The sequence below is a fragment of the Pelodiscus sinensis genome, chromosome 1 (genome assembly GCF_052426305.1).
Source record: "Pelodiscus sinensis isolate ZL-2025 chromosome 1, ASM5242630v1, whole genome shotgun sequence".
Lineage (NCBI taxonomy): Eukaryota > Metazoa > Chordata > Testudines > Trionychidae > Pelodiscus > Pelodiscus sinensis.
The window spans coordinates 361,617,376-361,630,345 of record NC_143052.1 but is presented as its reverse complement, the minus strand read 5'-3'; the positions used below and the strand labels follow the sequence as shown (position 1 = coordinate 361,630,345).

Here is a 12,970-nt window from a genome sequence, read left to right as displayed (position 1 = left end):
CTCAGTGATGAATACAGTTGAAGAATTATTTCTCATGTCTTGCTTACAACACTCTGGTTAACACCCTGAAACAATTTTGATTTTTTTGTTTTTGTGTGTGAGTTTTTGCAATAGCATTATCAGGGCTCGCCAAGCAGCGGCGAGCCCTGCTTGCCAGTCGCATGGAAGCACACGCTGCGCATGCGCTGACTGTGCTGCACAGCCGCACCGGGCTATAATCTACTTGCCACGGGCGAGTAGATTAGCCTATTTGTCGAGCCCTGAGCATTATAATATGGTTGACCCACAATGGTTTGCAATCCACTATAATCACCAGATCCTTTTCTGCAGGATTCCTTCTTATACTGTCATTTCCCATTTTGTATTTGTGCAATTGATTGTTCCTTCCTCAGTCTTGTACTTTGTGTTGATCCAGATTGAATTTTATGCCAGACCATTTCTCTGATTTGTTAAGATCATTTTCACTTCTAATCATGTCCTCCAAAGTGTTTGCAACATCCCGTTCCAAATCATCTGCAAGCTTTATGAGAGACAGCAGCAGATTAAGGTTTCCTGGGGTCTTGGCCCAGAGCAAGTGGGTAGCCCCTTACCACCCCTTCAGCCTGCATTCCTGCCCCATTCCGCCCCTTCCACTTGCAGACCCATGCACCGTCCCGCCCCTTTCTGCCTCGTCCCTTATTCTACCCAAGGTCCCCCCATTAAGCCTCCCCTCTGCAACCTGGCAACCTTTTTTTCCTCCTTTTTTCCCCCAAGACCAGAGAAGCTGTCCTCACACCATGGCCCCAGGACTGCATCAGAGAGTGAGAGCTTCTCCAGTTCTAGGGCCACAGCAGGATCCAGATGCTGGGTCTTCCCTTGCCATTCCCTGTGCTTCAATGGGGGACCAGGATCAAGGCACTGGGCCTTCTCCAGCCCCACCCAGCACTTCTCCTGCCCTGCCTCCCCAGCACCTCTGTCAAAGAATGGGGTTGGGCTTGGGGGCTTCTCCTGCTGTCCCCAGGGTTGGGAGCCACTGCGCAGGGGCTTCCCTTGTCCCATGGCTGCTGACAGGGATTGAGTTGGGCTGCCAAAGTTTCACCTGCTCTGCCCACCCAGTGCCCAGCTAATCTGCCGCTGAGGGTACTGTCTGTGCCATCATCCAAACATGCATGAAGCTGCTAAATAGAATCAGACCCAGGAAATACCCTTGTGAGGCCTCACTCAACATGACCTTCTAGCTTGACTGAGAATCATGGAAACCAGTACTTGGACAGTAGTTATCAAACCATTGGGGTCTCTATCTTATTGTATGTTAGTCCAGGCTACATTTCCCTAATTTGCATATGAGAAGGTCACATGAGACAGTATTAAAAGTTGTAGTACGCTTTACTAAAGTTGAGCTATATCCCCTCCCCTCCCCCCGCCCAGGCTTGCAGTCCTGACAAAGTAAAGTATTACAGGTGCTTGACATGATTTGTTCCTGAAAAATTCATCACCTTATTTTCTAGGTGCCCACAAATTAGTGTCCTAGGTCTTCCTTTTGCTTCTTGTGTATTTGTAAAATGCTCTCTTGTTACCCTTTAGAGCACTACTTTATTCTCATTTTGTGCCTTCGTCTTTCTAATTTTGTCTCTACATGCGTGTGTTGGGTTTTTATATTTATCCTTTGGAATTTGACCTAGTTTCTATTTTTTTTGTATGACTCTTGAGTTTCAGATCGTTGGAGATCTCTTAGTTAAGTCAGGATGGTCTCTTATCATACTGCTTAACTTCCCGAAGGGTTAGGCTAGTTTAGTCTTGTGCCCTTAATAATGTCACTCTAAAATCGGCCAGCTCTCCTGAACTAGGATCACTTTCACCTAAACTCTCTTCCACTTTCTCTGCCACTTCCTCCCCATTTGTCAGTACCAAATATAGAACAGCTTGTTTTCTAGTTGCTTTCTCCTTTCCCCACTAGCTATTGGACCAGTCTGTGTTTTCTATGGGAACCAGTAGAATGCTTTTGCCATGCAGGCCTGTAGTGAGCAGGGATGACCGTTCACTGACCCCGAAGGGGAAGAGCCCTGCTCTGAGTGCAGGTAGGCCAAGTCTTGTCCTTCCTCTTTAACTCCCCAGAAGCCAAGGGGTGGGGCGAGTAGGAGAGGAGGCCATGCTGCTGGGGGAAGCAGAGGCCTGCCTTCATCTAGGAGTGCCGAGGCCTGGCCTGGCCTGGGGCCCCACACCGAAGAGGAAACCTTTTTAACCCTGTTGTAAAACCCCTCTGATACTCCAGCTCTCTCCGTGCCCCGAACAGCCCCGGGCTTGCCCACAGGTGAGGGGTTTTAAAACCCAATCTCACCTTCCCCAAGCAGGTTCTGTCCGGTCCCAGGAAACCAGCCACAGGTCCCAGGTCAATTTCCCCTCTGGACCTTACCCACAAATCACACTGAGCCAATCCTTTAGCATCTAACATCTAAAGGTTTATTACTACAAGAAAGAAAAGCCTGAGAGTAAGGTTGTTAAAGGATCGTACATTACATGCATCGAATCTCCCAGTTCTCAATGCAGGCTCTAGCAGAGATGTTACAGCTGCTGGCTTAAAAGTCCTTGTTGCACATCCTAGGATCAGGATGGGTCCACAGGTCTTTCCGGCTTGTTGATCCCTGCAGTGTTGCATCTGGGATGAAGAGCTGAGCACCAACATGGAGTCAGCCACATAGCATATTTATATCCCTCCCTGGCTTCTCCCAAGCTGAAGAGAGTCACATGGTCTCTGGCCACGCACCTAGATTCCTTCCCAGGTGGGTCTCTGGTACTTAGGAGACCTATTGTCCCTGCTGGCTTGCTAATTAGCATGTCCATAAACTGAGCTTTTTTCACCTATTGCTCAACCACATACAGAGAAACTTCCAGTACCCGTACAGAATACATATTCATAATTTCACACAGACATTATACAGATATATGAAGAGCATATACAGAATCGGTAGAAAGTAAGCTTTTGTTTGACACGTCACATGGCCCTCTTTGTACCACCTTTTGGGGCAAACACCCTCCCCCCCCCGCCCATGGGCGCAGCAGTGATCTTGCTGCTCCCCTCAAAATCCAGTAATGTGACAGACCCCTAAATACTTTACCTCTTGTAGTACTAACTGGGCCTTGGCTCTGCTTACCTTGAATCTATAACACATTCTCAGTTACCTGACCAACCTCCTCCTCATTGTCCCCATGCACCAATATGTCATTATTCTCTTTTGGTCTTCAGATGTCAAGTTTTTCCCCACATCTTAACCACATGTGAGTGACAAATTTGCAGGGGAGTTATGAAAACCCTGGGGGACTCTTGTGAAACAGAATTGTTGTAACCCAGACTTGTACCTAGACTCAGGCAGGGTAATAATGGTGAAGAAGGCATCTGCTAAATCGCTTACTGAGAACCACTGTGCTCCTGCAGCAACTACTGCTTGGTACTTAGCCATGACTGGAGCAGTGGCAGGGGTTACTGCATTGAATGTTCTAAAATCCACTGTCATTTGCCAGGTTTTCCCATCCCCTTTCAGTACAGGCCAAATTGGGGCATTATTAGTACTAGCCACTTGCACAATAACATCCTGTTCTAGCAAACTTTCAATGGTAGATTTTAGTCCTCCCTCTGTGTACTAATACTTGTGTTGATGCTGTGAAGGAGGGTCAGGACCTAGAATTAAAACCTCAGCATCAATTTTTCCACACTCCAAATTCCACTTTATTTTTAGTCCATACCCCAGGACATTTTTTCACCCACAGGTCCCTTTCTGCTTGCCCTTCTTCTGGATCCTTGACAGCCACACATCTCTGCTGGCTCTTCACCATAGGGAACCCATTGGCTAAATCCAATATTGGTCTTCCCTCATTAAAGTTAGCCATTCCCAATATTCCATCCTCCCTACTCTCATTCCCAGTTTGATTCTGTTCCCGAACACAATATTTTACTAGGGTTGCCAGATGGTTTCACAAAAAATACCAACACCCAGGAAAACATTCTTTTGTGGGGGAGGGGAGGCCGCAGAAAAAGTTGTTGAGAAAAAAAAAAGGACCAGGGCTGAAATGCAGTCGTGGCTCCTTTACTTCCCAGGCCACTCCCTCTGCCCCCCCCAGTGCGAGCTGCACCACATTTTAGATGTCCGGTATTTTCTGAATTTTTTTTACTGGACTGAAGGTGCAAATACCGGTCTGTCCAGTTCAATACCGGACACCTGGCAACCCTATATTTTACTCATGACTACCGATCACCTGTGGGGGTCAGGATTGGTCTTGTGAGACAGTGACAGACTATTTCCCCTGTCTAGGATACTGATTGTATTGAATTTTCTGTTTCCACAGCATCCCTGGGAAGCCAGCGCTCTCCAACATACTTACTGATGCTATAGTGTCAATTAGCATAGTGGGGCATCTTTGTTCCCCTAATCTCCACATTATTGCCTCTCCTATGGGACACCCTCATTTGTTATAATGTAGTTGGGCCACTACCTTAGGTGGAGTCCAGGGAGGCAAGCATCCTATTGGGGGTGGTGCTGATGGTTTGGGGCCCATTGTGAGGGTTACAGAAGCCCCATCAGTCAATTCCTTTTGCCCCTCTAATTGGGCAGCCTTCTGTAGTAACTGTGGACTTCTTTGGTTCCCCTGTCATCATACATGTAGACTGTATGGTCACTTCTTGTCTGTACCCATGCTGGCAGCTGCCTGAGCACCCCCCAGCTTCATTTGCAATGTAGATACCTCCCCATTCAGGTTCTCTGATTTCAGTTTCAGTTGCTCATATTCAGGTGCTTTATACTGAGCCAAATTGTCCTTAACTATAGCCACATTGAATTTATAATCTTCCAGTTGCATTATCAGGTTGGAGAGATTTGTGAGAGTTTTCCATGATGCCCATGCTGCTGCTGCTTTTTCTTTGGCATTGGTTTCATTCACATACAGAATGCTTCAAATCCCTTACTCATTGAATCAAGGACATTCCTCCCCTGGAAAGAATGTTGTCCCCGTGGGCATGGGCCTTGTTCTGCTAGACATTTAATAAGAAAGGTGGGCTCCTCAGCTAACCCCTCCCTTCCTGGTCCTTTTGCTTGGTTTCCTTTCCCTCCTGTTGCTTCAGGGAGAACATTGTGCCAAGTAGATGGTGACCCTTATTGACAAAATGCCACTGGTATTCTGTTGCTATTACTGTGTTAGACTAGATCAGTTTGGTTCGAATGACCTTAGGCTGCCCAAGCATTCTCCACCGAATTTATCCGCGTACAATTCTCTGCCATTTACAGGCTCTAAAGGCACCACCCTTACCGGTTTCTAGGGCTCAAGCATAACCTTCTCAATATAGCTCCTAACTTCACCCTTCTGCGGCCTCAGGCATAACCTTCTTACTCTGTGGATATGCAGGGTATTTTGCCAGAGAAAAGAGCCTTGCAAGGTAATATCCTGCTTAATTGCTATTTATTAACAGTCACCAAAAACCAGAATGCACACACTAAGCATATTGTGCTCACCACTCCCAGTAAGTCCAATGAGGGCCAGTCAGGATCAGGTCCACTAGAGGACTCCAGTTTCTGCAGTGCCATTGGCACAGGGCTGAGGTCTGGCAGCTCTGATCTTGGCTCTATGTCCCCGAGTTGGTTCCCAGAGAACTTCCTTTTAGATCCCAGTTTATAGAGTGAAACTTGAGCCCTGCTTGGCTTTACTGGAGCCAGTTATTTTATTAAAATGTTACTAACCAATCATAACTTACAGCAACAGAATTATCTAACCAATCATACCTCACCACCTTCATTGATTTACACCTAGCACAATTATACAGCTGACCGAAAAAATTAAACTGGAGATCATACAGACAAACAATAGGAAAGTGGGGATTATAAGCAGGGGAAAAGGGTGTGAGCAGGACACGCTGCAGTGCAGAGTGAAGATTAAAGGACTGACAAGCCTGTCATAAGGCCTATGAAATGAACCAACACTCTGGTGCTTCACTGAAGTCCTACCATTTCTATAAAGAGCTGGACACTTTTGTTTTTTAGTTGAGGTTGGTCCTGGGGTGAGCAGGAGGTTGGACTAGATGACCTCCTGAGGTCTCTTCCAACCCTCATCTTCTATGATTCTCTGACCATAATAGCACAGCAAAGGAATGAGGATTTTGCAACGCCAACTATTGATAAATAGTTTCTTACCAGACAGAATGCTGTCAAGCTAAGTTTTCTTTAATCATCTTGAGGGTTATTTCTTTACCTGGTGATAGTAGGTGCCATTAGGACAGAGTCTCCTTCACAGGCAAGTATGAAACTATTTTAATGTAATTTAGACAGAATATGAGCATGTGACTCCCTGCTTTAGAGCTAATGGCTGCTGCTCCTTTAATTTGATTGCAGACAAAGGCTTTATCCTTACACTACAAGTCCTCAGGTTATTATGGAGAAGCCAGGGTGAAGACATATTTCAGACGGTGCAACCTCACGGTTCCAGGCAACCAAGCTGCTATACAATCCATTTTGACTCTTTTCTCTTCCCTGTCTTTGTCAGTCTCAGAGGAGTGCTGTGTATCTTAAAAGGCCAGCTCTTATCTTAGCCTTTTGTCTCTTGGCCTGTTCTCTTCCTGCAGGACACCTGCTCAATTACCATATTCTCCCTGCCAGAGTTGTCTGTTAGATGTCAGTGTTCAGTCCTTGGGATTCGCATTGTCTTTCTTAATCCTCCATCAGTATGAGACACTTTCTGCCAGTCTTTCAAGGACTCAGTCATATCCCTCCTGACAGGTATGTTACCCAAACACCTCGGCTGTGTCTACACTGGGCCACTTATTCCGGAAAAGCGGCTGATTCCGGAAAAGTGGCCTGTTCCCTGCCCCAGCAACCTGCCCCAGCACCCATTGGCACCCTGTCCCTTGCCCCCACCAGCACAGCTGGGGCCACATTAGTGGGGTTTGGAGGGGCTGTGTTTTTGTATCTCACTTGTGTGGGCCTGACTGACTTTTCTGTGGGTCAGTGACCCCTGACTCAAAACAGGTTCCCCGCCCCTCCCATAAATAAATACAACGCTGAAACATTTTGTGTTTGACATAATATTTTATTTAAAAATGATGCCTGGACAACAAGCCCCCAACTGGGGCCAAGTCCTCATCTGGCCGCAGCATCATAACACTCCTGTACCCCCCTACCCCGATTCCAAATCTGAGCCTATCATACACTGGAACCCTCAGTCCCAAGCCTCTCACATCCAAAACTTCTGCACCCCCACATCCTCAGCCTTCTGCCACAACACTCTTGCACCATCCACACACTGCAAATCTGTGTCCTGAGCCCATCATACTCCCAACCTCCCTGCCCTGCGCCTCTCTCACACCCCCCAACCTGAACTCCTGCAGCCTCACATCCACAAGCCTGTGGCTTGCCCAGCACCCCAACCCTCCACCTGACCCCAACACTCCCCAGTCTGGAGCCCCCTCCCTGAGCCAGCATCCTCTTCTCCACCGCCTCCTGCATCCAAATGCCCTCCCAGAGCTTGCACCTCTCCCCCCTTCCCAAACCTAAATCCCTCATTCTCACCCCAGAACCCGCGCCTCCTGTCTCCACCCAGGGAGGGTACGGCTAGACTGCAGGAGTTTTTCCGGTAAACACGCTCTTGTGGCAGCCCCTCTTCCACAAGGAATGTGGGGGCTTCCAAAAGAAGGGGGTTTTCTGACATTTGGCCCAGTCTAGATGGGCCAAATATCAGAAAAATCTCTTCTAACAGAAGGATCGAAAAAAAGTGACAGTGTAGCCATACCCTGAGAGTATCTAAGGGCTGGAGATAGCAAGTGATAGAGAGAAGGGTACCAGAGAGGGCGGGGCCTCAAGGAAGGGGCGGGGTTTGGGGGAAAGAATGGGGTAGATCTTGGCTTGTCCTGACATTTAAAAAATGATCTTAGGTGTAAAAGGTTGGAGACTACTGCCCTAGAGGGAATGAAAACAACAGGTAATCATCATGTGATCCTTCCCCTGTTACACATTTCCAGACAAACGGTGGCTAGGGACACCATTCCTACCCATCCTGGCTAATAGCCATTGATGGACCTAACTTCCATGAATTTACCTAGATCTTTTTTGAACCCTGTTAAAGTCCTGATCTTCACAACATCCTCTCGCAAGGAGTTCCACAGGTTGACTGTGCACTTCATGAAGAAAAACTTCCTTTTGTTCGTTTTAAACCCGTTGCCTATTAATTTCATTTGGTGACCCCTAATTCTTATATTATGGGAACAAGTAAATAACTTTTCCTTATTCACTTTTTCCACACTAGTTATGATTTTATAGCACCATTTCCCAGTCATGAGGTGATGCTGCAGTTGCAGTATGGAGTTTCCTACACACACATTCATAACTATAACCAGTATGCATATGTCATAATCACTTTTTAATTCAGTGCATTGTAAGCTTTCATAAAAGATTCTACTTATTTTACTCTTACAGTGAAATGACATAGTATGCAATCAGTTGGTTTAGTGGCTTAATTTGGGATTTTTTTAACTTTCTGTTCTCCAGTTGGAGTGCCTGGGCCCTAACTGTCACAGTTTTTATGTTCTTTCCTGTCTTCCACCAAATGGTATACAGTCAAGAGCTTCGCTACAAATGCCTTGTTTTTCTTCTTTTTTACATCTGTTACAATATTCCCATACCAGTGAAGTCCTCTTTCCTGAATCATTGCCTCTAAAGTGTTTTGTCCGGTCCTTAACAATACATCAGCGTTAGCTTTTTATCTTATCACTGGACATGAAATATTCTCCACAAGCATCTCTGATGAAATGTGTTAAATTGCCTGTTGCAAACTTCTAGCATTTGCCAAGTTTCAGAAATATGCTACAATGTGGGTATCAGAATAACATCGTATAGCTTTCTTGATTCATGTGTGAACTTGCTTATTTTTCCTAATATTTACTAGTTTTTTTTTATAGAATAATAGGACTGGAAGGGACCTCGAGAGGTCATCGAGTCCAGCCCCCCGCCCTCAAGGCAGGATCAAGCTCCGTCTACACCATCCCTGACAGATGTCTATCTAACCTGTTCTTAAATATCTCCAGAGAGGGAGATTCCACCACCTCCCTTGGCAATTTATTCCAATATTTGACCACCCTGACAGTTAGGAATTTTTTCCTAATGTCCAATCTAAACCTCCCCTGCTGCACTTTAAGCCCATTACTCCTTGTCCTGTCCTCAGAAACCAAGAGGAACAAATTTTCGCCTTCCTCCTTGTGACACCTTTTTAGATATTTGAAAACCGCTATCATGTCCCCACTTAATCTTCTTTTTTCCAAACTAAACAAGCCCAGTTCATGAAGCCTGGCTTCATAGGTCATGTTCTCTAAACCTTTAATCATTCTTGTCGCTCTTCTCTGTACCCTTTCCAATTTCTCCACATCTTTCTTGAAATGTGGCGCCGAGAACTGGACACAGTACTCCAGCTGAGGCCTAACTAGTGCAGAGTAGAGCGGCAGAATGACTTCACGAGTTTTGCTTACAACACACCTGTTGATACAACCTAGAATCATATTTGCTTTTTTTGCAACAGCATCACACTGTTGACTCGTATTCAACTTGTGGTCCACTATGACCCCTAGATCCCTTTCCGCCATGCTCCTTCCCAGACAGTCGCTTCCCATCTTGTATGTATGGAACTGATTGTTCCTTCCTAAGTGGAGCACTTTGCATTTCTCTTTATTAAACCTCATCCTGTTTACCTCTGACCATTTCTCTAACTTGCTAAGGTCATTTTGAATTATGTCCCTATCCTTCAAAGAAGTCGCAACCCCACCCAGTTTGGTATCATCTGCAAACTTAATAAGCGTACTCTCTATCCCAATATCTACATCATTGATGAAGATATTGAACAGTACGGGTCCCAAAACAGACCCTTGCGGAACTCCACTTGTTATCCCTTTCCAGCAGGATTTAGAACCGTTAACAACAACTCTCTGACTACGGTTATCCAGCCAATTATGCACCCACCTTATCGTGGCCCTATCTAAGTTATATTTGCCTAGTTTATCAATAAGAATATCATGCGAGACCGTATCAAATGCCTTACTAAAGTCTAGGTATATGACATCCACCACTTCTCCCTTATCCACAAGGCTCGTTATCTTATCAAAGAAAGCTATCAGATTAGTTTGGCATGACTTGTTCTTCACAAACCCATGCTGGCTATTCCCTATCACTTTATTACCTTCCAAGTGTAATATTCTATTCCCTATCACTTTATTACCTACCTTCATGCGCTCCTCTGCTCCGAAGCCCTGATTGGCCTGGGGGCAGAAGTGGGAGTGGCAGTCTCCTCCCACTGCCAGGGGCATGGGCACCTAGGGGAAGCCTGGGGGGGGGGCAAAGACTTCACATGCTCCCCCCCACCAGATCAATCATGGTCTATGGGTGGGGAAGCAGGAAAGTAGCCTGGCTCTGCTCCTTCCGTCTGAGGCCCCGCCCCATCCGGTGCAGCCCGGGCCCACTTCAAAAATGTCTGAAGTGGCCCCCAGTAAAACCTTATTGCCCGCCCCGACTTAGAGACCAATTCTGAGTCTAGCAGGAGGGAAATGGGACGGGGTTAGTGAGTGTCTAGCATAGACGTGGGCAATCATTTTTGACCAGGGGCCACTTCAGAAAGCTTTGAAGCAGCCCCAGGCTACCCTGAAGGGGTTGGGGACAGGACACTTCCATGCTTCCCCACCCACAGACCCTGATTGGTCTGGGGCTGGGGGACTGTACAAAGTCTTTGCCGCCGCTCCCCCCCCAACAGAACTGACAGCTGTTCTGAACAGCTGGCAGTTCCCTGTGTCCAGCAGTGGGAGGAGACTTCATGTACTACCCCTGTTGCCCCCAGGTCAATCAGGGCCTTGGGAGGGGGAGCACGTGAAGTCTCTCGCTCCCTGCCACCACCCTGCAAGGAAGCGCTGCACTCAGAGTCAGCCACCAGTCCTGCATGCCTCCTGAACTGGTAGAGCTCCAGTCTGCCACAGGCTAGCCAGCCTATTCCAGGAAAGTGGGGGTGGGGAAGAGGAGAAGCTGTGCCTTCCCCTTCCTTTCGAAAGGTGCCCTATGCAGGGAAGGGGCTCGGGCTTCCCTTCCCTCCCACTCTGGGAATGGATCCCCTCCCCTCTCCTCTCCTTCCCTCCCACACACCTGCTCGGACAAAAGGAGTTTCGCTGGCAGCCTCTGCAGATGCCTGAGCCTGGGAAGGAGCTGCAGCCTCTTTCCCTGCCGCCTGGCTGAAATGCTGCAGGGCTCCAGCACATGGAGCTTCTCCCTCCCGCCAGATCTCCTGTGCGGCCTCTCCCACATGCAGGAGAGGAACCGGAAGTATCTGGCCATGCGGCAGGGGAGGCTGGGGAAAAATGTCCCCGCCGGCCTTCCGTCCGAGAAACAGAAAATACTGGACATTTTGCATGTCCGGTATTTTCTGGGTTTTTTTATCGGACAGAAGATGCAATTCCCGGACTGTCCGAGCGAAAACCGGACACCCGGCAACACTAGTGAGGACAGTGGGGTAAATCTGTGGAGCTCAGCCGCTCTGCCCAAGGCCAAGTCCTAATACCAGAAATAGAGAGGTCATCTAAATTGAGAAGATGGGAAGTAACACTGCCAGCAGCCTCAATTGTGCAGCAGATGCCCATTTCTGAGACCCCACCCCACTCCTGCAGTACTCCCTAGCTGTAGGGTGAGCACCAGCTGAAGGAGAGAATGCCTTGTGATCATCTGCTCCCTTTGTGGCTAATAAGGGGGCAGGACTGATCTAGGAGAGAAGGCCTAAAAAGCCAGAAGCAAAGTGACCAGGGGGAGCTAGCAATCAGGGGACTGCAGACGGGAGTTTGAGAGGGAAGGAAGGAGAGCCTTGATTCCCTGCTCTGTTCATTCCCTCTGGGCACCTGGCACTGGCCACTGTGGGCAGACAGGACCTTTGGGCTGACCCAGCCTGGCCGCTCTTATGAAAGCGAGCTACTCCGATCACTCACTGAGGAGTCAAGTCTTTTCTCACCCCAGCCTCTGTGCAGTTCCCTACTGTATAGGTGGGAACTACAGCCCAGAGAAGCTGCTGTTTTCCTGTGATCACGTGTCTTGAGGCTTCAGCAGTGCAGGAAATTGGATCCAGACTTCCTGTGTCCTGGCCATTCTGACTCTTACATGCAGAAGGGCTCATGCACACGTTCAGAATGGGGGGAGACTGCCTAGGAAGGAGCCCTGCAGAAAGGGGTCGAGGGGTCAGAGTGGAGCACAAGCTAAATGTGAGTCAACAGTGTGACTCCTGTGAAAAAGCAAAGATCATCCCAGAATGTCTCAACAGGCGTGTTTGTGAGCAAGACACAAAGTTATTCTGCTTTGCATTGATTAGGCCTCACATGGAGTATTGTGTCCAGTTCTGAGCATTACATTTCAGGAAAGATGCGGAAAAATTTGAAAAAGTTCGGAGCAACAAATATGATTCAAGATCTATGACTGAAGCCCGAAAGAATTGGCTTTGCTTACTCTGGAAAAGAGAAGACTGAGAGGGGACATGAGAGCGGTTTTCAGGTGTCTATAAGGGTGTCAGAGGGAGGAGGGAGAAAAATTGTTCTCCTTGGCCTCTGGTGACAGGCCAAGAAGCAATGGGCTTAAACTGCAGCAAGGGAGGTTTAGGTTGGACATTAGGAAAAACTTCCTGCTTGTCAGGGTGGTGAAACACTGGAATAAATTGCCTAGAGGGACTGTGGAATCCCCCTCACTGGAGATATTGAAGAGCAGGTTGGACAGACACCTGGCAGAGCAGGATGGTCCAGACTGCTTGGTCCTGCTGTGAGGGCAGTTCCTTCCAGTCGTATCATTTTAAGAGTCTATGATTCTGTGACAGTAGTGGGCAGTGGAACGGAAGCAGTTCGCCAGGGTTAGGTGCAGCTATATTTACCTGCACCTCTGCAGGTGCAGGCGATTGCAGCTCCTACTGGCTGCAGATCGCCATTCCCAGTCAATGGGAGCAGCAGGAAGCAGTG

At 47.7% G+C, this 12,970-nt stretch overlaps 1 protein-coding gene across 3 annotated transcripts in view; it reads left to right on the top strand.

Annotated features, from left to right (window-relative positions):
• The window catches only part of DCHS1 (dachsous cadherin-related 1), a 164,482-nt gene that overhangs the window by 42,618 nt on the left and 108,894 nt on the right, over positions 1–12,970 (top strand). The gene's annotated exons all lie outside the window — the stretch shown is intronic.